The sequence below is a fragment of the Macrotis lagotis genome, chromosome 4 (genome assembly GCF_037893015.1).
Source record: "Macrotis lagotis isolate mMagLag1 chromosome 4, bilby.v1.9.chrom.fasta, whole genome shotgun sequence".
Taxonomy (NCBI): domain Eukaryota; kingdom Metazoa; phylum Chordata; class Mammalia; order Peramelemorphia; family Peramelidae; genus Macrotis; species Macrotis lagotis.
The window spans coordinates 269057918-269084091 of record NC_133661.1 but is presented as its reverse complement, the minus strand read 5'-3'; the positions used below and the strand labels follow the sequence as shown (position 1 = coordinate 269084091).

The following is a 26174-nucleotide window of genomic DNA, read 5'->3' as shown; positions in this document are numbered from 1 at the left end:
TGGCAGTGAAAGAATTCTGTTTCACTGGAGTAAGTGTGGGAGCACCAACCTCAGAACAGCCCTGTGGTGAGAACCTGCAGTAGGAATTGGGGAAGCTAGCCTGCAGCCCATTGACGGTAAGGGGAGTGGTGACTGCACAGATCTCTCTGCTCTCCCTGGAGCAGACTCTGATGTTTTCCCACACTCAGATCCATGTTGGGATTTGGGCTTCCATACTAAGATAGCAGGGATCCTCCTCACAGCTCCAGGGCAGAGGAGAGTACCTGTGGTCATCTACATATCAAAGCACAGGTGAGAGAGTATAAGACCTTGGAGGAATAAAGGTCCCAGTAAGGTGTCCCAAAAAAAACCCCAAAGCCTTGGAAGTGTGGTAAATTAGTCTTAGGCTGAGGAAATGAGTAAACAAAAGAAAAAGAAAAATCTGACCATAGAAAATTACTTTGCTCTCATGAAAGATTCAGAAGATGATAAACTCCAAGCTTCATATCCAAAGCCTCTAAGAGAAATAGAAAATGGTCTCAGACTATGTATGGGGTGCTAAAAAAAGACTTTGAAAAGCAATTAAGGGAGGTGGAAGGAAAAATTTGGAGGGGAAATGAGAATGTTTCAGATAAATCATGAAAACCAAATCATTAGCTTGGTGAAAGAAATGCAAAAAAACACTGAAGAAAATAATATGTTAAAAACCAGTTTTGGTCAAATGGAAATCGCAAAACAAAAGGCAAATGAGGAGAAGAATGTCTTAAAAAATAGAATTGGCCAGCTGGAAAAGGAGATAAAAAAGCTCTCCAAAGAAAATAATTCCTTAAAATGCAGAATGGAACTAAAGGAAGCTGATGACTTTCCAAGAAGGAAAAAATAAAACTTCAAAAAAAGCCAAAAATTAGAAGAAAATGGGAAATATCTCATTGGAAAAACAAATGATCTTGAAAACAGATCCAGAAGAAATAATTTAAAAATTATTGGGCTACCTGAAAATCACAGCCAGGAAAAGAGCATTAACTTCATTTTTCAAGAAATAATACAGCAACATTGCCCTGAGATCTTAGAAGCAAAGGGTAAAATAGAAATTGAGGGAATTCATGGTCATCTCCCAAAAGAGATCCCAAAAGAAAAACTTCCACAATATTATAGTCAAATTCCAAAACTCCCAAGTCAAAAATAAAATACTAAAAGCTGCCAGAAACAAACAATTTAACTACCATGGCTGAATAGTCAGGATTGCACAGGATCTCGCAGCATCTACATTAAGGGCTCGTAGGGATTGGAATATGATATTCCGGAATGTAAAAGATCTTGGTTTACAACTGAGAATCAACTAAAAGCAAAACTGAATATCCTTTTTCAGGGGAAAAGATGTACTTTCAATGAAACAGGGAACTTTCAGACTATCCTATTGAAACAACCAGAGCTGAACAGAAAGTTTGATCTTCAAGTAAAAGACTCTAGTGAACCATAGAGTGGATGGACAAGAAGGACTAACTATGAAGAACATAATAATGCCGAAATGTTTGTATCCCTTCATGGGAATAAGATATTGATAGCTCATATGAACTTTCTCATTTATAAGAGCAATTAAAAGGAGCATATATATACAAAGAACAGGAAGAAACTTAACATAATGGTATAATATAGTAAAAAGATGGAGTCAGTGGGTAATAAAGGAAAGTAATGGGAAGAAGAGAAAGGAGAGGAAGAAGGATCTAAGATAGTTCACATAAGAGTCAAGAAAAAGCTTTTTCAGTGGAGTGGAATGGGGGATGGCGAGGGGGGATGAGTGAGCTTTCATTCTCATCAGAAATGGCTCAGAGAGGAAATAACATACACATTTAATAGGGCATAAAAATCTATCTTACCCTAGAGAAAAATAAGAAAGGGATGGGATAAGGTGGAATAGGAGGAGGGGAAGGGGGGAATAGGTGATAGGAGAGGGAAGATTGTGGGAGAGGGTACTCAGATACAACACACTTTTGGACAGGGCCAGGATGAAAGGAGGGAGAGAATAGAATAAATGAGAGTGGGGAGGCATAGAATGGAGGGAAATACAGCTAGTAATAGTAACTGTGGAAAAATATTGAAGCAATATAAGATGCTCGTCTACGTCTACGCAAAACTGCTTTCTAATTTTCCCAGCAGATTTTTGCCGAGTAATGAATTCTTGTCCACAAATTGAGGATACATTTAGTTACTGTGTTCATTTGCATTTGTATATTGTGCCAACCACTCTATTTCCTTTCTACTTTGTATTACAATTTGAACCCTAGTACTTCACCTACTTTCACTTTTTTCTTTTATTTACTTTCTACTGACAATTTGCTTTTCTAGATGAATTTTATTTTCAGATATTAGCTTTATAAAATAATCTTTTTGGAATTTTGATAATATAACAAAATTACTCACAAATTAAATTAGAATTCTTTATTATTTATATTGGTTTGGCCTATACAAGTATACTTGATATTTTTCTAAATGTTTAAAATTGTCATTTGTGAGAAAAAAATTATAATTGAGGCTTGTGGTTCCTGGGTGTGTCATTGTTTTCAATTATTTAAATGAAATTTCTCTACCTCTTTGTACTGCTTTTGGTTTTTAATATATAAAAATGCTAATGATTTGGGAGATATACTGCAACTTTGATAAAACTAAAAGTTGGTTCTATTTTATAATTAATTGCATTAGTTACATTTCTCTAATTATATAAATATATCATCTGTAATAACTGATAACTCTGTTTCCTCAGAGAGTGCAGCCCTCAGTGATGAGGGCACACCATGCCGGGCAGTCCTGTGTCAGTGTCTCTCATACTTCACAATCAATTCTAAAGTTCTTAAGAGAGAGACCTTCAGTGTGTCTCAGTGTCACTTCTTTTGAACCCCTTTGTGAGTGCTTGCCCTGTGTGAGTTCTCCATGAATTAGTCTTTTTGGCAAGCATACTTCTGACATTCTAACAATGTATCCAGCCAGCCCATCATAGTTGCATTCTCTGTAGTAATGTTGGAATGCTTGGCAGTTTAGTTCAAGAAAGGACCTCAGTGTCTGGTATCTTTTCCTGCCAGGTGATCTTCAGCAATTTCCTAAGACAATTTAAATGGAAGCGATTCCGTTTCCTGACATGGCACTGGTAGACTGTCCAGGTTTCACAGACATAGCAGTGAGGTCAGCACAAGGCTCTGTAGACCTTCAGTTTGGTAGTCAATCTAATAACTCTTCTCTCCCACACTTTCTTTAGTAACCTCCCAAATACTAAGCTAGCTCCAGCAGTGCATGTGTCAACCTCATTGTCAATATGTACCTCCCTGGAAAGGTTACTGACAAAGTAAATTATCTAAACTTCTCCATTTGCTGTGATGGTTCTACAAATGGATGGTATGGTGCTAGTTGACCTGTGTTTTCTTGGTATTAATTGTTAGATCAAAATTAGAACAAGCAGCAGAAGATTTATCCATATTTTGTTGCATCTCAGCTTCAGAGGCTGCATTGAGTGCACAATCATCTGCAAACAGAAAATCATCCACCAACACTCCCTCCACTTTGATCTTGGCTTGTAGCCTTTTCAATTTGAAAAATCTACCATCAGTACCAGTAACTTACCTTGAGGTCATGTTCATCTTCAGTGAAGGCATTTAATAAAATGACTGAAAACATCATAATAATAAACATGAGAGCAAGGATAAATCTTGTTTCACTCCATTGGTGATTAGAAAATCTCAAGACCATCATTCACTATCCAGAACCTGGGCATGCATGCCATCACAAAATTGACTTACAATAATGATGAACTTCTCTGGGCAACCAAATTTTGAGATAATTTTCTATATACCCTCATGACTGATGGAACAAAGGCCTGGGTCAGATCTACAAATGTATACAAATCTCTGCTCTGCTCCTGGCATTTTTCCTGGAGTTGTTGGGCAGAAAACACTATATAAACTGTTCCTTGACCCTTTCTGAAGTCTCACTGGAACTCAGGGAGGTGACAAACTTCCAGCTAAAGGATCAGCATATTGAGAAGGGCTCTGGCAAGAATCTTACTAGAAATGACTAAAAGAGAAATACCCCTACGATTGTCACAGGACAATATATTCCCTTTACTGTTATAGAGATGGACAACAGAGGCATTCTTGAATTCTTAGGAGATAACCACTTCATGTCATATAATCTGGAAAATTTCAATCAGTTTTTGGGTGAGCAGTGGAACCCCTCCCTTATAGATCTTAGCCTGAAAATAAGTAGTACCTGGTACTTTGTCATGTAAAAGGAATCTAATAGCATGCAAAACATCTTCTTCAGTTGGACCTTCAACTAGGGACTGACTATCTTAAACTTCAGGTGAGTGATTTCTGCACTGATTGAAAATGGTCTGATAAGAACACTATTGAAGTGTTCATCCCATTTTTCTAGGATCATGCCCCTATCATTAATCAATCTGGATTAATAATAGTTAAGATGCACCATAGGTCTTTGCCCCATAAATAGCCTTCAGGGCATTATAAAAGCACCTTGGTTTGTTACATAAAACTACATTTTATCTGTTTTCTTACTGTGCCAAAGTCCTGCATCTTTCTATGCTGTACTTGTATTTACTTTTGAGGAAATTAAATGCTGCCTTCTTAGGAATAGATGGACTATCTTGCTGGTAAACCCTGTGAAGTTTTCATTTTTCATTGAGCAGCTTCTGTATTTCCTCATCATTTTCATCAGACCAGTCTTAGATTTTGCAAGTGTTCTAACCCAGATGTACCATACACCAGATCTCTGAAAACTGCCCACTCTTTTCATGCTCCACTGCTGTCAACTGTTTGTTGGCTTATGTTTCCCTCCAAATTAGCAATAAACTATTCTCTCACAGACTCTCTAAATCATTGACTTCTTCTAGGGGTCATTTTGCCCTGAGACTGCCACTTTGATTGAATGTAAATATTTAGCTTGGAGAGGATGATTCTGTGAGGGGTGGGGGCAGGGAAGCGAGATTGAGGGAAAAACTGTAAAATTCAAAAAATAAAAATAAAAAGTAAACTTATGATAAAGAGAAAAAATACCAAGGACATCCACTCTGTACCATGCACCTTTTTCACTCTCACATCCTGTTTGTCTCTTTTCTTTACAATCACTTAGTGTATTAGATGCCAATGTTTGCTAAGAGGGTGTATCCAGTAAGTTTTATTGCATTTAGATGAATGGAAGACAGTATTTTTGATTAGAAGGTCATGAAAAATCTTCAGTAGTAGGTCGCCATTGCTGTTGTTGTTTCCAACTTCATTCCTCCCAAGGACTCCCTGCCATGTCTGATAATCTGAGCCTATTCTATCATTAAAGTCACTCTTTCTGTACATTGATGATAAGGGTCTTTAGGTCTTCACAAAATTTTTCTTTGACTTCATCAGAGTTCATCATGGTGGAAGCATATGCACTAGTGATGGTGGCATTTTCCTGGAAGTGGCAATCTCATAGTCATGAGCCTATCATTCTCTCCTTTTGGTTAGGTATTCAAGAGTTGACTACTTTGATTTTGATTGCAAAACCTACCCCAGTTTCATAGTGTTCCCCTTCACTGAGGCCACTCTGTAAAAATGTGTATCCAGCTCTGACTTCAGTAATCTGATTTTCATTTGCCAGTCTTGTTTCACTCAGGGCTGCTATTTGGATAGGGTACATGCTGCATCTTTCAGACCTGTGGATCTCGTGTTGCCTATGAGTGTGTATATGTGCCATGCACTGATGACGAATAGAATCTTTTAATAAGGTTTTGTAGATTTTTTGTGTCTCAACCACACTGTGGGACCTCTACCTGTCAGGGTAATCAGACCAGGGTTAGGTAAACACATCAGGGTCCCTAAAAGGGCTACCCAGTCACCCAGGGGACTGCTGAATCCCACTACTGCTTCAGTGGGAAAATGACCCTAAGGTCTGGGCCACCTGTGTGCAAGGTAGTGACTCCATACCTGCTACTTCATAACTTCCCTGTTGCCACAGGACTTTGAAAAATGGTAAAGTATGGGTGATATGTTTTGATACATACATAAATTGGATTAAAGTGAGGTAGTTTCACAAAAACATCCTCCTCACTCTCTCTTCCAAAGTCATCTGATAGTCTTTTTATTGCTTCCGTGCTATACAATGATCAAAACTGAATGTGTTGAGAGAAAAATAATATCCTTAAGGAAAAAATAAAATATTAGATAACAAATTTACATAATGCCTAAGATAACTTTTTAAAATTAAAGGTAATAGTCTTTTGTCTTTGTTTCCAATTCTATGCCACCACAAACAGAGCTGCTATGAATATTTTTGTACAGTTACCTTTTTTATGATCTTTTCAAGGTATGGACCCAGTAGTCATATTTTTGAATCACAGGGTATGTCATCTTTATTGCCCTTTGGGCATAATTCCAAATTGCTCTCCAGAAAAGTTGGATCAGTTCATATTCCCACCAACAATATATTAGTGTCCCAGATTTCCCACATCCCTTTCAACATTGATCATTGACCTTTCTAGTCATATTGGCCAATCTGAGAGGTGTGAGGTGCTTTAATTTGCATTTCTCTAATCAGTAATGACTTAGAACAATTTTTCATATGATTATAGATCACTTTGAGTTCCTCATCTGTAAATTGACTCTGCATGCCCTCTTGTCAATTGAGGAATGGCTTAGTTTTTTTTTTATAAATTTGACTCAGTTCTCTCTCTCTCTCTCTCTCTATATATATATATATATGTATATATATATATACATATATATAAAAGAAATGAGTCATTTGTCAGAGAAACTAGTTGTAAAAATTGTTTCCCAATTTACTACATTTCTTTTTATCTTAGTTACAGTGGTTTTGTTTGCGCAAAAGCTTTTTAATTTAATGTAATCAAAATTTGCCTTTAATGATGTTTTCCATCTCTTCCTTGGTCATAAACTGCTTCCCTTTCCATAGATCTGACAGGTAAAGTATTCCTTGATCTCCCAGTTTGCTTATATTATTGTCTTTTATGTCTAAATCCTGTTCCCATTTTGATCTTATCTTGGTATAGGATGTAAGATTTTGATCTAATCCAAGTTTCTGCCATACTAACTTCCAATTTTCCCAACAGTTTTTATCAAAGAGAGAGTTCTTTTCCCAGAACTTGATCTCTGGATTTATCAAACAGCAGATTACTGTAATCTTTTCCTGCTGTCTCTTTTGCACCTAATCTATTCTGCTGATCCACCACTCTGTCTCTTAGCCAATACCAGACAGTTTTAATGACTGATGCTTTATAATGTAATGTTAGATCTCATAAGACTAAATATCCCTGGTGTTTTTGATGTCTAACCAAGCTTTAAGCTCTCCCCAGTACCTGTTTCAGCTGCCTTCATGGCCATTAGAATGAAGTGTTCTTTGTCCAATCCACCGGGGAAGACTTTACATATTTGGGGTAGTCACCTTCCCCCACAACTCCACAATCAGTTTTAGACTCCTTTGGTTACCCTCAACCCAGTTTAGTGTGCTTGCCAAAATGATCTAACAGGGTATGGTCACTGTATATGCTACAGTTTTTGGAGCCACAGGTGAGAGTTAGGTGGCTCAGGTGAACATCAAAGGTGGAAAACAGTCCAAAAAAAGCTCAGTAGTCCTCACACCAGAGATACTAGTCTTCCTTGAACCTACCCTGCACCACATAACTTGCATAAAATCTCTTTGACTAATGTTTTAAGGGAATCTCCTTCTTATTGAGAGTGGCTGAGTGATAGGTAGGCTCTAATGCTTCTGGGAGGAAGGGGAAATCTGTATTTTGTCTGGAGAGTCCAGGGATTTCTGGGAAGAATTATTCTGACTCTTCTAAGCAAGGTGAGATAAGATGCTATTTCCATCTGGTCTGACTCAACTCCCTCCTTTTCCTCTACTTAATCATGAGAATGTCAGAAACATCCAGTGGAGAGAATTTAAGCCCTGTGAAGGTCTTCTTGGGTTTAAAAGCAGGGAGAAAGGAAAGGTCCTGCCAAGGGTGTGGTTGGTTGGTTGGTTCTTGGCCTTCATTATCAAATGACCATAACCAAAATGACATGATATTAATGAAAAGATGCAGTGTGCCTGACTGTGATTCATCAGACCAGTACAAACTCACACAAATGTTTCATGTGAACACCATGGAAGCATACTCTAAACTTATACATCTCATTTTTCCTTTGAGATGCTTCAATTCTGCCTTGCTCAAAGAGCAAAATAGTCCTTTTGGGCAAGGGTGTGATATTTCCTTCTTGATCACTGATATGTGAGGGTCACTCTTCCAGGTGTGGGCTCTCCACTTTGATGGGTCTCACAAACTGGAATCACTTTTCCATGTGCTGCAGATCATCTTCTTTGACATACTGAATCCAAAACAAAGGAGATAGCCCTTCCTCATGAAGGGCTCATTCCTTTTTCAATGATCCAAGGATGGAAAAAAGGAAATAATCCCTAATCAGCTAGCAGTACACTGGGGGCAATGTGCCACTGCTTACTATGATGGACAAGCTCTGACTTCACAAGAAAGACAGCCAGAGGAGATAGCACCTTCACCAAAGGTTGTGATACAAGGAATTAGTTCATTGGAAACTGGATTGGTATAGAAATAAGTTGACCCTTGGGAATAATGGCTTCATTTTGCATTGTGCACTCAAGAGGAGCCTAGCTTTGATGTTCTTTGATGGTTTCTAGAGGTCACTACATTGTCAAGTAGTGATCAGCATCAGGATAGACGTCCCAATAGGAGACTAACATTGGCAGATATCTCCCAATCAAACATGTCAGTAGAGAAAGATTGCAATGGAGGGAATTCTAGACTTGACTTTGTTCCAGATGTCAATTCTCCTTCTCCTCTCTCTCTTGCTTGATGCTATAGGAACCTAGTCCATCAGAATTCATCTTTCCTAACCACTGAATAATAATTAGGCTTTCATTTTGAAAGCCTCACTTCCATCACAGTCCAATAGCTCCCAGCCCAGTCTGGAATGGGCTTCCTAGTTGTTTCAGTAGGATGGTCACATCTCTAGTTGTAGGATTTGGTCCCTTGCTCTCAGCTACCACTTCTGCTTCCTGACCACTTCTTCCCCTTGTTTTGGGAAACAGATCCTGGAGAACTGGTAGAGACCCATTCAAGGCTGATAAGGATGAATTTGTTGGGCCCACTGCTACTACTCTCTTTTCTTTTGGCAGTCATGGTTGTAATGTTGCTCTAAATTCTGTTTTGATGAGAGCTGCTACCACTTGGGTATTTAACATGGTGTGATGGTTAATGATCTTGATGCATTTTGGAAACTTCTGAAGATCAGGTTCTACCACCACCTTGGATGGCTGAATTTGACCAGTCTCCCTTTGGGCTCCTCCTCTGCTCCTTCACCTGAGTCAACATGGATAGGAAGGCAGAAGTCTGTCTATTGAAAATCAGGGAATGATGGGGATACTTTTCATCATGAACCTATGCAATCAATCTTCACAGAAAACAAGAAGAGAACCTCAAAGAGAAGGGGAAACTGAGCATGTGTAAGGTCATGAATGGAACCTTGAAACCTTGATTTCTTTTTGTCAATAATCTGGATACAGAAGAGTAGAAATTTATATTGCCCCATAGATGATTTTTATAGTGTTGCTAAATCCAGTTTCTGGCCCTTGAAGAGATTAAATGAACAGACTTAAGAATAATTTAGGATTGTTGATTTAGTAGGGAAACGTAAGTCACAGACATTATATACATTAAAACTGAAGTTTCCTAATATATTTTAGTATACTAGATAGTGGCTAACATATACAACATTCCTTTCATATTATTTTCCTGCTATTTATCCATTTTGAAAACAATTTATAGCATTTAGAGGAAAAATGTCATATAACAATTTCAACCAATTGTAAATATGTTCTTAAGGGTGAGAAGACAACTTTTAGAAAATACTAAAACAAAAAAAATCAGAAAGCTATTAGTGAATGCTGCCTTTTTCACCTGTAGTATAACAAATACCTTCATATTCAAAAAAATGCCTCATTTAGATGACATTGGGTTTCAGAAGAAAGTAAAGTACTTTGTTGGTCAGGAGAAGACAAGTTTGGACTTCTGATAAATTGGAGAACTAGCAGTAGTCTGGTGCAGGTCTAAGACTGAGTGAAGGAAATTTTGTAGATGACTAGGAGAACAGCAAATTTAGGCTTGATGGAAAAAAAGGGAACATGCTTTTATGAAATGCCTAATACACTTGCCAGGCACTGTGGTGCTAAGCACTGGGGCTCAGACATGTACAATTTTCCAGGGCAGTTCAGATTTTAAGAAAAATGTAAAAGCTTTACATTTTACACAAGTAATATCTGTCAGTAACAACTCTTATTTTAAATTAGGTAAAAAAGAAGGAATGTGGGCAAGCCACTTAACCTCATTGCCTTGAAAAATCTAAAAAAAAAAAGTAATGTGAGTTTAATTTACAGACACTCAAAATTTTGATTCTCAAAATAATCCTGCAAGGTTATTATTATTATTATTATTATTATTATTATTATTATTATTATTATTATTATTATTGTGTTGCAATAGGGAAAACTGAAGAAAACAGATTAAGTGACTTGCCCAAGCTAAGTAAGTATCTGAAAACATATTTGAACTCATGACTTCTTGACCCTGTACCCTACAGTACTCTATTCACTGAACTACTTAGAATAAGTATTTAACCTATTTAGAGTGGGTTGGAGAAAATTATGTTTTGGAGGTAGATGTGGTGGTAGATCCGGATTCTTAAAGAATAGCTCCAGAAATAGAGTTGTTTGGTCCCTCTTCAGCAGCAACAGCACCTAATCCCACTCAATTGACCTCTTAGTCCATGCTTGACCATGAAAAGAGAGTTGGCTATGTGACCTGGTGAAAGACAAACTGGGAATGCAGTAAGAGAGAAGACTATCAGGTGTATTCCCTTGCAGACAGAGGCTGCTGAGGGACTGAGAAAATACTAGACTTCTATATCAATCAGACTCCATCCATTCTTTCCCTGTAAATGGATAAAATTTTTATCATGAGTTCTTTGGGATTGTGTTGCAGTACTGTATTGCTGACTCATTCACATTTTTTATCATATAATGTTGTTATTGTATAACAATGTATCACTGTATAACAATGATCTGCTCACTTCCCTCTGCAGCAGTTCAGATAAAATCTTACATTTTTTTCTGAAACCATCCTGCTCATCATTTCTTTTAGTACAATAGTAATTCATCACATTTAATACCACAGAACCTTCAGTCATTCCTCAAATGATGATCAATTTCCACTTCTTTGCCAATACAAAAGAATTTGTAATAAATATTTTTATATAATTTGGATTCCCTTTGGTGCACTACCAAATTTCCAACCCTGATTGTTGTTGTGCTGAGGATGAGTACACTAATAAGTGTATCACAGGGGGCAGCAGAAGTCCTGCTGACTGTAGGCATTTGCAGGATAGCAGATTCCCTGGCAGGGAAGTAAGCTAAAGTTTTCAATGCTGGGAACAGACTCAAGGAATAAATAATGACAGTTCTTAGGGTCCTGGTTGTGAAACCAATTACACAGAGCTTAAAAATAGCAGCATGAAAAATCTGGAGCCTAAGACATTAGACCTGTCAACTGAGGACTAGAACCCAATTCTAACACCAAGTAAACAGACTCTTATTTTATTTCTTAATAGGTCTCTAAAAAATGAGCAAGCAAAAAAGAGGAAGAACGAGTCCATTGATAGCTCCTATGATAATAGAAAAGATCTGAGTTGAAACTCAGTAACAAGTAGTGAAGTGAAAACAGATATTCTACTTCAAGAAAAAACAAATTGTTCACACACACACACACACACACACACACACACACACACACACACAGAGACACCAAAGAGTTATTGGAAGAGCTTCACAATGATTTTAAAAATCAAATGGGGAAGGTTAAGGAAAAATTAGGGAAAAAATAAGATTAATGTGAGAAATTTTTTTTTAAATGAAATGAAAGTAAACTAATTAGAAAAAAGACAAAAATATTTACAGAAAATAATTCTTTTAAAACTAAAATACAAATTGATAAGACCCTGAGAAATAATGAAATAAGTTTTTAAAAAAAATAACTGATTTCAAAATCAGATAAGGAGCAATAACATAAGAATTTTTAGACTATCTAAAAGTTATGATCATGAAAAATGGGACCAGACACTATGCTTCAAGAAATTGTTAAGGAATATTGCCATGAAGTTTTAAAACAAAAACCTCAAATAGCAATAGGAAAGAATCTACCATTAAACAACCAAAAGAGATATAAAGATGAAAACTCACAGGAACATCATACCTAAATATTGAAACACCCATATCAAGGAGAAAATATAAGTAACTAGAGGGAAAATTTAAGTACTATACAGTTATAGTCAGGATAACATAATATTAATGTATTCTACATTAAAAGACCAAAAGTGATGGAGTAATATATTCTAAAAAGCAAAGAACGTGGGCTTGAAAACAAAAACAAGTTACCCAGAAAAACTTATCATAATCCTGAATGAAAAAGAAGGATATTTAATGAGCCAAAGAACTTTCAAATATGTGAGAAGACCGAAAATGGATGGAAAATGTAATCTATGAGAATCAGAAGAAACATAAGAAGCTAAACATTTAAGAACAATTATAAGAGATTAAATAACATCAAAATTTTTCTTCTTACATGGGAAAACCTCTTTAACATTAAGAATGTTATCATTATTTTAGTAGATTGAAAGAGCAGACATAAATAAAGGACTTGAGGTTGAATGGAGTGTAATGAGATGATCCTAAAAAAAAGTAAAATTGGGTAGGGAGGAATAAAATAGAGCAATTATCTTATACAAATGGAAGAACTGTTATGATTGTGACTGGAGGAGGTCATGCTGAAATCATATTCTCATCAGTATTGAGTTGAAGATGAAATAATCTATATATCTAGAAGGATATAAAAGTGTTCTTAATTTACAAAGAAATAAGAGAGTTAGGGGAAAGGATAGCGAAGGGACTTTTAAAAGAGTGTGTAGATCAAGAAAGAGAAAGGTGAGGAAAGAGAGTAAGGGAGGGATTCTTATAAGGGCTGATGAGAAATGGGGGAATGGTTAAAAGTAAACTAGATGTGCTAGGAAGGATAAGGTAAAAAGAAAAAGAAAGAAGGATAAATAGTGACAAAAAAATAGCATTTAAAAATGCATAACTAGGGGCAGGTAGGTGGCACAGTAGGGAGCAGCTAGGTGGTGCAGTGGATAGAGCACCAGCTCTGGAGTTCAAATCTAGCCTCAGACACTTCATAAGTACCTAGCTATGTGACTTTGGGCAACTCACTTAACCCACTGCCTTGCAAAAACCAGAAAAAAAATACATAACTAGTATTTATAATTTTGAATGTCAATGGGATGAAGTGAACCATAAAAAAAGAAACATACTAAACAGAATCAGACAATGTTATTTATTCAAAAACATTAAAATGGGGTAACAAAGAGTAAAAATAAAGAAGTATAGTAGAATTATTGATGTTTTGACTTTAATAAAAAGCAGGACTAGCAATCATGATGTCAAAGTTCAACCTAAAATAGATTCAATTAATTTAATTAAAAGAGATAAATAGAAAATCTACATTATGATAAAAAGTATCATATATAATTAATATCAATATTAGATCTATGTGCACAAAATGTAATAGCATTCAGATGCTTAAAGGAAAAATGAAATGAATTACAGGTGTAAATAAATATCAAAAGTATAATATTGTATGACTTCAGTCTTTCCCTCTCAGAACTCAATCAACATAATTAACAAAGCTAATGAGATGAACACAGTTTTAGATATGCTAGATGTAATAAATATGTAGAGAGATTGAGTGGGCATAGAAAGGAACATTCCTTGTTCTCAATGGTGTATATTAGCTATACAAAAATTGATGACATTGGGGCATAAAATCTTGTTGTTAAGTGGGAAAGGCAAAGGCATTAAATGCATTCATTTCAGATTATAATTAAATAAAGTTTTAAAATAGTGGACCATGGAACAATGAAATTAAATAATGGACCACATAAAAATTAATAGAAGACTAAAAACATTCAAAGAATAAATAGATTAGAAAACAAGACATAGAAACAATTTTTAAAGAAAATGGCAATATTGAGATAGCATGGAAATAATCTCATGGGATGCAGTAAATGCAGAAATCAGAGGAAAAATCTTATCTTTAAATGCTTAAATCAACAAAATAGAAACAACAAACCAATTAATTGAGCAAATAATTTTTTTAAAAAAACTAGAAAAGAACAAAACAAATGTCTCAAAATAATCATCAGCTTGGAAATCCTAAAAATTAAAAATGAGAATAATTTTGAATGTAAGAAAACCAATTAATTAATAAATAAAATTAGAAGTTGGTTTCATGAAAAAAAGCAATTAAACAGACAAACCATTGCTTAATATTTTGATAATGAGAGAGAAAGAGAACATTATCAAAAAATAAAAGGATGAAGATATCACTTTTGTTTATTTATTTGTTTGTTTGTTTATTTATTTATTTAGGTTTTTGTAAGGCAATGGGGTTAAGTGGCTTTCCCAAAGCCACACAGGTAATTATTAAGTGCCTGAGGTCGGGAAGATACCACTTTTGAAGATGTAATTAAAACAATTATTTGGAGTTACTTTGCCCAATTAAATGCCAATTTAAGCAAAATGGAAGAAAATATATGTATATATGTATATAAATATATGTGTACATATATACATGTATATACTGCCTAGATTAACAGAATATGAAATAGAATATCTAAATAAACCTGTTATAGAAAAGGAAATTGAAGAGATCACAAATGTACTTTCTAAGGGAAAATAAAAAAACAAGACCAGAAGGATTTAAGTGAATCACATCATTTAAATTTAAATTAATTTCAATATTAAATAAATTATTTTGAACATTAGGGAAAGAAGGAGTTCTACCAAAATCCTTTCATGAAGTCAATATGGTGCACACTCAACCAGGAAGAGCAAAATCAGATAAAGAAATCATAGACCAATTTCAATAATGAATTTAGATGCAAAAACCCCTAACCATTAAACTTCAACAACATATCACAAAGACTGTAGATGATGACCAAGTGGAATTTATGCCAGGAAAGTAGGAATGTTTTAATATAAGGAAAGCTATTAATGTAATTGATTATTTTCATAACGAAAGTAACAAAAATCATATGAATAGATGCAAAAGAAAAAATACAACACTCATTCTTATTGAAAACACTTAAAAGCGTAAGTATAAATGGATTTTTCCTTAAACTCATAGTAAACATCTACCTAAAACCATCAGCAAGCATTATTTGTCATGGGGGTAAGCTAGAAGCCTTCCCAGTAACATCAGGAGAGAAAAATGGAAGCTCATTACCACCAATATTATACAATATTGTGTTATATGTGTTAACAATAGCAATGAGTAGCAAAAGAAATTGAAGGAATCAAAATGGGCAATGAAATAATAAAACTATCACATGTTATAGACAATATCATGATATACTTGGAAAATTCCAAAGACTAAACTAAAAAGTTTGTGGAAACAATTTAGTAAAGTAGCTGAATATAAAATAAAACCACATAAATCTCAGCTTTTCTGATTATCAACATTAAAATCCTTCAAAAAGACATAGTAAAAGAAAATCTATTTAAAATAACTGGTGGCAGTAGAAAATAGCTGGGAATATACCAGCCAAGACAAATCCATGAACTTCAAGAATTAATAATAAATTATTTATGTTATAAGGTCAGATTTAAATAATTGGAGAAAATGAATTGCTCATTAGAGAGCAAAGTCTACCTGAATTAGACTACTTATTCAGTATCATCCTAATGAAGTTACCAACAAAATACTGTTGAGGTAGGGAAAAAATGCAAAATTTATTTGGGAAGAAAAAAGGTCAAGAATTTCAAAGGATATAATGAAAAAAATTAAAAGAAAAAGATTAGTAGCTTTACCAGATTTTAAACTCTAGTATAAGACAGTAATTATTAAAAGTATGTGATGTTCTTGTTTATGGTGGCAAAAAAATTGGAAATTGAGTGAATATCCATCAATTGGGGAATAGCCTTGAGACACTGGAATAATTTTTAATATCCATTTTATTAGATAATAGCATTTCTACTTATCATGTCTTCAAATTTTTCCAGTTTTCCCTCTTTACATTTATGTAATTTCTCAATTCCTACTTTTGTTTCATTGATAGTTATTTTTTATCATTTCCCTATGAAAGTTATTAATATATTGCTATTTATTTTAGTGTTGCTGTTATGAAAACAAAAAAAAAGATGTTAGGGATCCTTGAGGACCACAGTTGTGAAGTGACAAAGGTAAAAGTTTGAAGACCCTCTTGGCCTTTTGTGATTTGCAAACATACTGGCTCAGTTTCTCAGGAGATCAGAACGACACAAACCCCTTTGCTTTTCCATAAGATCAGCATGACCTAGTTCCTTTGTATCTCCTGACATTGATCAAGAATTGCATTATACCAAGAGCAATGAAGTATATTTATAGATATATATATGTATATATGTATATCTGTATATATTTGTATATATACATATATCTATATATATATGAATGTGCAACTCTTTAACCAATGTGTAATGTTCTAACCAATGTGTAATCTTTAATATGATTGGCGCTTAAGCTGCTAACATGAGTTGTCTATGAGTATGAAAGCAGACTAGGATATAAGCTGCTGTGTGACCCTAATAAAATTTGGAGTGCTTTACCATCTCTGCCTCCTGTCTCATCACTGCAGCTGAGATAGTCCTTGCTGGCCAAGGACACCCAAAATAGTTGGTGTACCTACCAAAAAGTACAGTGTAAACTTCCAAAAATTAACATGTTCTTTTCTTAGCTTCATTTTGATATATTACTGATATATTAATTTAAAATATTATTTTCTGGGGCAGCTATTTGGTGCAGTGGATAGAGCACCAACCATGGAGTCAGGAGTATCTGAGTTTAAATCCGGCCTCAGACACTTAATAATTACCTAGCTGTGTGGCTTTGGCTTGATGTTTACCAGTTTTAGTGGTCAAGAACATTTGTAGCATCCAGTAAGTAGGATATTAGTGTTTCTGATTTGTTTTGATATATCTTCCAAAATACAAAGGAGCAACTTATGTTCTGATTTTTTTCATGTCTATCAGTTTATCACAGTGATTCTGAATAAAGCCAAGAGAAGACTCCCCATAACCTTTTGTATTTCTTGGATTCATAGGAATAGTCACATCTCAATGACCAGGTTTCTAACCCAGGCAGTGAAATTGCCAAAGTTCAATGGACCTCATTTCAGGTTCTTTCCTTTTCTTCACAAATATCAAGGTATATAAATTATCTCTCTAACCTCACTCTGTCTATACTCATTCCTTAACTTTAATTTCCTCAATCTTAAGAATATGGACAATAGTTAGGGAATTTAGAGAATTGTCATTCTCATGGACTTCTGATTTATCATATAGGAAACTTCCAGAGTGAAAACTCTACAAGAGATAAATAATATCCCTACAATTTCATATAGCAGACCTGAAGTTGGGGGAGACCTCAAGGACCATGACGAACAATGCCCTTATTTTAAAGATAAGGAAGTCAAGGCTCAGAGAGGTTAACTGACTTTTCCAAATTCACAGAGATATTAAGATCAGAAGTAGGATTAAAACTCATTTCCTGTAAAACCACAAACAAGGGTATTTCCATTATTACATTCTGTTTGTTAGGAGGCTTGTGTATAATAATATGATGGAATGTGCTAGGTGGTCCAATGGATAGAGCACTTGCTCTAGAGTCAGGAGGATGAGAGAGCAAATCCAGTATCAGACACTTAATAAATAGTTGTATTACCTTGGTCAAATCACTTAACCCCATTGCCATGCAAAAACTAAAAAAAATATACAGTGATCAAAGACAATTATGAAAGACTTAAGATAGAAAATGCCATTTACATCCAGAGTAATGCTGAGTACTGATTGTCTAAGGCAATGAGATATCAAGTGACTTATAAGTCTAAATAATATATGTATGATGTGAAACTTGAACTTATGTTATGACTCCAAGATAGGCTTTCAGTCCACTATACCACATTGCCTTTCATGTCTTTTTTGTTCAGATCTGTAATTTCATTGATATTGAAAAGTCATTCTTGATCTCTCTTTAATTGTTTATACTATAGAACACACATTTCTTGATATTCTGTTCTTTCAGGATGGTCACATATGATCAATATAGCACTGAACAGGAACATTAATTTAGGTAGAATTTTCATTCTTATTCTGTGGTTTTAGTTTACCCACAAGCAATTAATATTTCTCCAATTGTTTAGATGTACTTGTTTATGAGAAGTGCTCCATAATTATGTTTATATGATTCCTGTGTTTGTCTTCACAGGTATTTTACTCCCAAGTATTTCATATAATTTCTGATTTTTTTTGGAATTTCTATCTCTTCCTGCTTACTTTTTTAAAAAAAAATATGTATATGACTTTCACAATTGGTTATTTCTAAACCATTGCTTTTAATTACTGTGTATTTTTTTTTATTTTGATACTGCTCCTTTCATCTTGCATTAGTTCATATAAATTTTCCTGGATTTTTCTGAACTGTCCCCTTCATCATTTCTTATAGCACAATAACGGGTTAGTAAATTCATATAACTGGTTCAGTCATTTCCCTCTTCATGGACATTCCATCAGTTTTCAATTATGTGTTACCATAAAATGAATCACTCTCTGGTTCTCTTTCTTTCTCTCTCTCTCTCCCCAGTAACTTTCTTCCAAATTCATTCAGATTACCAACTTCTTTGGTGTTTAAGGTTTTATTGAAATTGCTGGCTTAATACAAAAGGAAGGAAAAAAGATAACCATATCTCTAAGAAAAAGATTTTTCCTACACCCAGGGAAAAGGCATCAGTTTTAAAAGAGAAGAGTAAGAAAGTTAAATGGGGAGAAGAGAAGTAAAAACTTGCCTTTGGTTTCTGTACTCCAAAACAAGGTTTCAACAGCGTAGTCCCAGATCAGAAGTCCAATGATGCTACCATTTCTTGATGCTACCTCCTTCCATAACTTCTAGTTTCTTTGCTACATGTTCTCCATCTTCCATTCTCATGGTTTTTCTAACTCTCCTTCAACTCTATGCACTCTTATAGCTTTTCTTCTTACAATCAATCCCTCAAGACAGGAGGTAGATTTTCAGTCAGACTGGCCACTCCATGGATCAAGACAAAATCCCCAAAGGACTGAGAAGGGGGATTCTGTTCTTTGAAGGGAGTGAAGAGAAAAGTCCACTTAGCCAGTGGGTATTCCTATCCAGAGTTCTTATCTTACTAAGCTGAATCCTAAAGTTGAATCTAAATGAGAAAAAAAATGTTTTGCACAATGTCATCTTGTGAAATACCATCTTTAATATATATTTTCCCCAAATAAATATTATAAGATATATTTTTCTGCCAAAATGGTACTTCAAACACACATACACACAACAATAACAACAACAACAACAACAACAACAACAACAATTAAGGAACTCACATCAAGAAGGTGACCAAATAGAAACCCATACAATGTTAATGAAACTCATATCTCAAAGGTAACTATATTAAAACATACTTTTTCTCTCTGTAAAAGGAGAAAAAGAATTTAGGACATATACAGAAATAAATTTGGGACAAAAAAGACTTCAAGCAAAACTTATGTCTTATTTGGTTTATGTCATAGTTTGATGTCATTAGATTTCCCAGATATAACTGGTTTTTTCCATCTGAATAGAAACCTATGAAATAACCAAGAGACAAAGGTAGAGTCAAAGATGTTCCATGAGCAACAGTCAAATGAAGTGAACCAATAATGTATGATAATAAAGAGTGAAAGAAATATCTGGCTGATACAATTTTATTTTATAGAAATGGAGCTTCCTATATCAGTTCAAGAAAAATTTTCTTTAAGAGCTTAGAGTTATTGATTGAAAGACATTATGCTATGAAATCAGGCTAGAAAAAAATTATTATTCACTGCAAACCTAGAGAGGTAGAAGTTCAATTTCATAATCTAAAAGATAATAAATCCCCATACTGTAAACACAAGCAAATCATTGAAAATCAACAAATAAATAATGGGAACAAGAGCATCATTACTTACAGAACTGATACATAAAACTAATCCATGCAAATTTCATGATGCCAGATATAGTCAGTTACATGTGTGCCCTATATATGTGCTTCACTCCTTTTTGCACTCACCCTTCCAATGAACCCTTTGTATTAATATCATGCCAAATGTACACAATCATCAATTTTCATGGAATGAAAACTTTCTAAATATAGACATCTTGTTGAATTCAAAATTATGAAGGAAATGGATGGGATATGTATCATCCCTTTTGTCTTGAAGATGTTTTTAGTGAGTCAACAGAAAAATGGGCTTAATGTTCCAATGCTTATTATGTAATTACCAAAAATGATGCTATTTTATTAACCTCATTAAAAATAGGGAGAATATTAAATATGAAAAAATAATTGTAGGATAGTGCCTTGTCCTATGATTATTGTATCTAAACTTCACAGAGAAAGATGAGAAGAATGAAATAAGTTACTGCTACCATTATTAATAAAATAATACTAATTTATTACTCTGGGTTTATGAAGTATTTCACAGTCAGTTGAAAAAATTAACCATTATTGAATGCATAAAAATAAATGATCAAGAGGCAGGAATAAAACACCAAAAATTCCCTATATTTCAAAAACTAGGAAGAAAATTATATTGTGATTTTATTAGCTCAGAAACACCCCCGGGGTGATGAAATGCCTCTGCTTAGATAGCAGATGTCAGAGACAACACTTGAAGCCAAACTTCAAAGCTTCATATTACACTTTAATATAAACTATACATTTTGAGTGGTCTTAGAATAATTATACTTTTGTAATAGTAAGTTGTTAATAAGTATTTGTTCATTATTTTTCTTGATTAAAATCTTTCATAACAGGTATGATTGGGGCAGGGGGGTTGGGGCCATATTCTTAGAAACTGTAAATCAATATTTATAATCAGTGAATAAAACTGTGGTAAGATTTAATCACCCAATAAGCATTCATTATGCTCTTGTACCCAAGTCCTCAAAGACTTCACATTCTAGAAGACAATATGAAAACAACTATGTACATACAGTATAAAAAGGGATGTAATTTCAGAAATGGTGGGGGAGGGAATAAGGAAGAAAGGGAAAGGATAGAGAATGGATATCATTTCCTCACCGTTCCCAATTGATAAAACCTTTGGAATATAGCTACAGCTGATCAAGGGTTGACATGGTAAAAATTATTAACAGCAGGTGATTCTTTATAAAAGATAAGCTTTTCACATTGGCAAGGACTTGAAAAATTGAAAACAGACAAAAGACAGTGTTGGCAGTCAAGGAAAAATCCAGATCTTTAATTCTTTGGGTAGGGAGAGCCAGGAGAAGGTTTTCTCCCTCCCCCACCACATACCAAGCAATCTGACAGCAAAGCTACTTGATCAAGGAAAATCAACTGTTAAAGAGTTGGCATAAGATATTTTAGAGCACTGTTGAGAAATCAGACTGCAGACATACACACACACACACACACACACACATACACAGAGGGAGTTTCTCAAGGCTAAGAGATACTTGATGGAATAGGGACTCTGGAAGCAAAGAGAACTGGTAATGAACTTGAAAAATGATCTAGCTCTGGCTGTTGAAAGTTGGACTATAGAGAGGAATGAATTATTGGAATCATTCTAAGCTACCCCTGCCCCCAATAGAAATGCTACAGCTAAAGATAGGGCTTCCTTCCATTCTACAGAGAGGAAGAAATTTTAGTATCTGAGCAAGGAGCAGTTGATCACATGTGTGCCCTATAAATGTGCTTCACTCCTGTTTATACTAACTCTTCCAATGAACCCTTTTTGAATAAATGCAAGACTCTAGCCTAAGTTTAAGCTTGTAACAGTAGGATATCTGGCCATAGACTCTATAGAATATTGGATTAACAGTCACCCTCTGACAAGAAGACAATCACAAGAAAACAAGAAGCAGCAAGTGGGGATGAACAGAGAAAAAAGAAGTCACATAGGACCACCAAAAGACTGCCTTCTGGTCTCAGCTCTTATCCCAACTATCCCCTCATTCAAACCCAATTCATGCATTCATCATGGCATCATCTCCCCTGAAATTATGATCGTTTTTGAGAATAAAGAACAAAAATCATCACTCAACATTTAACCCACCCATGCAAATGCAAAATGGAGAAGTATACCATAGATATTACTAGATATGCAAAAGAATATAACAGAACACTAAAATCTTGGCATAGAAAAAAATTATAAGTAACCATAAAAACCCATAGTAGAAATAAATAGATTGCACATTTTATTAAAGATAATTTGAGTTTGAGGTTATGTAAAAAACATCAAGGACATGAATGACAAGAAAAAGTGAGGCTTTAATAAGAATGAGAAAGAATAGACAGATTGATTCCAAGTAATCACTGTAATCTTTGAAATATAATTGTTAGAGCAATAATGACAAGGCTCCAATATGGAGTCACTTAGAGTAAATTGTTCAAAAAAACCCCAAAATATATAGATGTGTCAGATTAACTTGTACCTTTCTACTGTCTTTTTTCTATTGACTAATTCTGATTCTATGTCAAGCAACAATGATCACAGCTCATGACAGAATCAGACTCTGGTCAACTGCAATAGGCTATGAGCCACACCTAACCCTAGGGTCGCTGATTGACATCTCATATTTTCATCTGGTCCCCAGAGGGAAGTTCACTCCACCTGAGCCTACTAACAGATAAGTAACAATTTCCCCTCTAGGGGAATTGTCCCTCAAGAGGAATGACTTTTTTTACATCTGACTTTGATTTATGCTCAACCAAGCCCATTTTAAAGTTATAAAATATCACAGATCAGGCTCTTTTTTTCGAGCATGTTCTACCACTGAGATATTTGACCCTGTATATGTTTCACTCTCCTTCAAACTGGATGAGTTTCTTTGCAACTGTGTGACTAAAACTTTCTACTGCATTTGTAGATTTGTTTATTTGCTATATTCTGTAATATAGCAAAACTCCTATTTGTACTAATTTCCAAATATTAATTTCCTGTGAATCCTCAAACTTAGGACTTTGCTCTAGCTAAGGTATGAGGTCAAATATAGCAGTTCTATACCTAATAAGATTGTTGAATACTTTTTTTTAATTTAGGCTATATGGGAAGACAATGGTAAAAATAATAAGAACAGACAATGAAAGGAATAACTTCATCAATAAAATCATGGAACCAACTGAGTGCTAGGAAATAGTTTGAACTGGTAATACAGCTCAATAAAAAGTATAAATCTTACACTTTTAAGTTTGATGTGAAATATTAACATCTTCATCCTCAATTTGGTATGCTTCAAATCAATACAATAAATTGAGAAATGATTGTAATGCTTACCAAAATCTAAGGTAAATGCTCATATTGAAAATCTAATATTTGAAGTCTCTTATGCAGGATGAGCAAAATCTAGCAACTGCTGCATAAATCTATCTCCACTCCCCCCTCCCACACACACCCCAAAAAAAGATGTATGATGTACTCAAGAATCCTTTAACGGGGCAGCTAGGTGGAGCAGTGTATAGAGCACCTGTACTGGAGTCAAGAGCACCTGTCCTGCAGTCAGGAGGACCGGAGTTCAAATCTGATTTCAGATGCTTAATAATTGCCCATCTGTTGATGAAATGCTTGGTTTCCTGCATAGAAAAATGACACTGATAATACTCATATGATCCTTCTCATTTAATAGAGCAGTTAAAAGGAAATTTTATTGATGAGACACAGGAGAGAGCTGAATTTGAAGGTATAATATATTGTAAAAATTGAGTCAATGGGTGAAAGGGAAATATACTGAGAGTAAGAGAAAGGAGATGTAGAATAGGCTAAGATATTTCATGTAGCTTTTGTAATAGTACGGAAGGGGGGAGGCAAGGAGGGAATAAGGGAGCCTTCATTCCCATCGGAAATGGCTCAGAGAAGAGACAGCATACGCACTCAATAGGGTATAGACATTTAGAAGAAAAAGGAGAGAAGGGGGACAGGGGGAGGGGAGGGGGATGTGGGTAATAGAGGAGAGGGTAGATCATAGGAGAGGATAGTCAGATATAACACATTTTCTTTTTTACTTTTTGCAAAGTAGTGGGATTGGGTAGCCTGTCCAGGACCACGGAGTCGGGGTTGTTGCGTCTCTGGAGTGGGATGTGGACCTGGGGCTTCTTAGCCCCAGGGCTGGTGCTCTGTCCACTGTGCATTTGACTGCCCCACAGCACATTTTTGAAGAGAGACAGAGTGAAAGGAGAGATAAAATATTAATAGATGGTAGTGGGGAGGAATGGATGGAGAGAATTATAATCATCAACAGCAAAAGTAGAAAAATATGGAAGTAACTTCTATGATGGACTTGTGATAAAGTATGTGATCCAACTGAGACAGAGATGATGGTATCAGAACACAGACTGAAACACAATTTTTCTCTTTCTTTCAAAAAAAAATGCCTTTCTGTGTGATCCTGGCCAAATCACTTAACCCAATTACCTTAAATAAATAAATTTTTTAAAAAGAAATGTGGAAGTATAAAATATAAAAGTACCCCTAAATCAACCATCCAAATGATGAGGAAAACTACCATACTTTTGGTAAAGATAGATCTCCTTGTTGAAAAAGAAATATTATAGAAATATTTGTCAAGCCTTTCCTGTGCTTGTCTGATATTTTTTGGGAACCTCTGATGTTTATTATTCAGTTCATCCATCTTCTCACATGTAAATTCACTAAGATAATAGAGAGCTACCAAAGATCTAAGCCCAGTGGCTGTTTCCTTTCCCCTTTCTTTTTCCCCTTTCTTAATTCTTTGCTGTTAACCTGTGAATTTTTGTTAACTTGTGAACTTTTTGTATTAACCTGTGATCTTTTGCAGAACCTGTGAATTAAAATCCAACCTTTCTTACCATCCTGAATCAGAGATTTGGTGATTTCATCACCCCAACAAACCACAGCTATGCCCCTCAGATTTTCCCACATCAAATACTCCAGCAAATATTCTTGCTTATTCTATTTGTTAATATAATTTGTAGCCAACAAGTTTTAATTCATACCTAACAAGAATATTTATATGATTTTGATGTATGAAGATCAAAGAATTATATGTTTAAAGAAAGAAATGTTATCCTTTAGAGATCAACTTGTCCAATTCCCTAATATTTCAGATGATGAAACTGACACTCAAAAAAGGTAAGTGACTTGCCCATAGTTATCTCCTTAGACAAGATAAAGATTTGAACTTCGGACTTCCTGACTCCAATTCTAGCACACTATCCACAATTCATGTTGGGTTAGAAATCTTCAAAATTCTATTTGCCATCAAGTCAAATACATTCTGAAATCAAATATTAAATGTGAAATATTTTTATAACTCTCAGTCATCTATATGAATATAAAGATTATTCTACTAGTGGAAAAAATACTGTTCATTTGTTTTCTAAATTTATACCACAGATAATTACCAATGTATGCATAAGTCATTCTCGTAAATAAATAACTAGATGAAGGATAATTAATCTTATTGATTTTTTCCTTTAAAAAATAAAAGCATCTTCTGTGAATTTATACCTTATTTTAAATTTTTTCATTCAAAATAACTTGAGAATTGATTCCTGAGTAGCATTAAATTTATGTTAATAGCTTTCTGGTATATATACTTTATCTCCAAATATAGAAATGAAATAGGAGACAAAAAAATTTCACAGCTGTCAAAATAAAGGAAGGTCAGTTAGGTAAAGAAAGTTACAGCAAAAAAAATTAACTATTAGGAACATTAAAATAAACCAATTTTAGGTCACACCTACTTTAATAATTCAATGAACATTTATTAATGACCCACCATATGCAAAGCACTAAGCTTAATAAAGGAGACAAAAAAGAAAGGTCAAATGCAATCCCTGCCCTCAAGGAATTCAAAATCTAAACAAGGAAAATTTAAGTGGGAGGAATAAAAAGACCTATATTAAAGTCACTACTATGTGTGTTTGATATTTTGAGAGTGAGGGAGGAGAAGATGGGAATTAGATTAAGGGGAGGGGAAGAGAGACAGTCCAATTTCC

At 34.7% G+C, this 26174-nt stretch overlaps 1 protein-coding gene and 1 pseudogene across 1 annotated transcript in view; both read right to left on the bottom strand.

Annotated features, from left to right (window-relative positions):
• MDGA2 (MAM domain containing glycosylphosphatidylinositol anchor 2) overlaps positions 1-26174 on the bottom strand; it is a 701528-nt gene that overhangs the window by 448008 nt on the left and 227346 nt on the right. The window lies entirely within an intron of this gene.
• Positions 2445-19114, bottom strand: LOC141520509 (forkhead box protein M1-like; annotated as a pseudogene).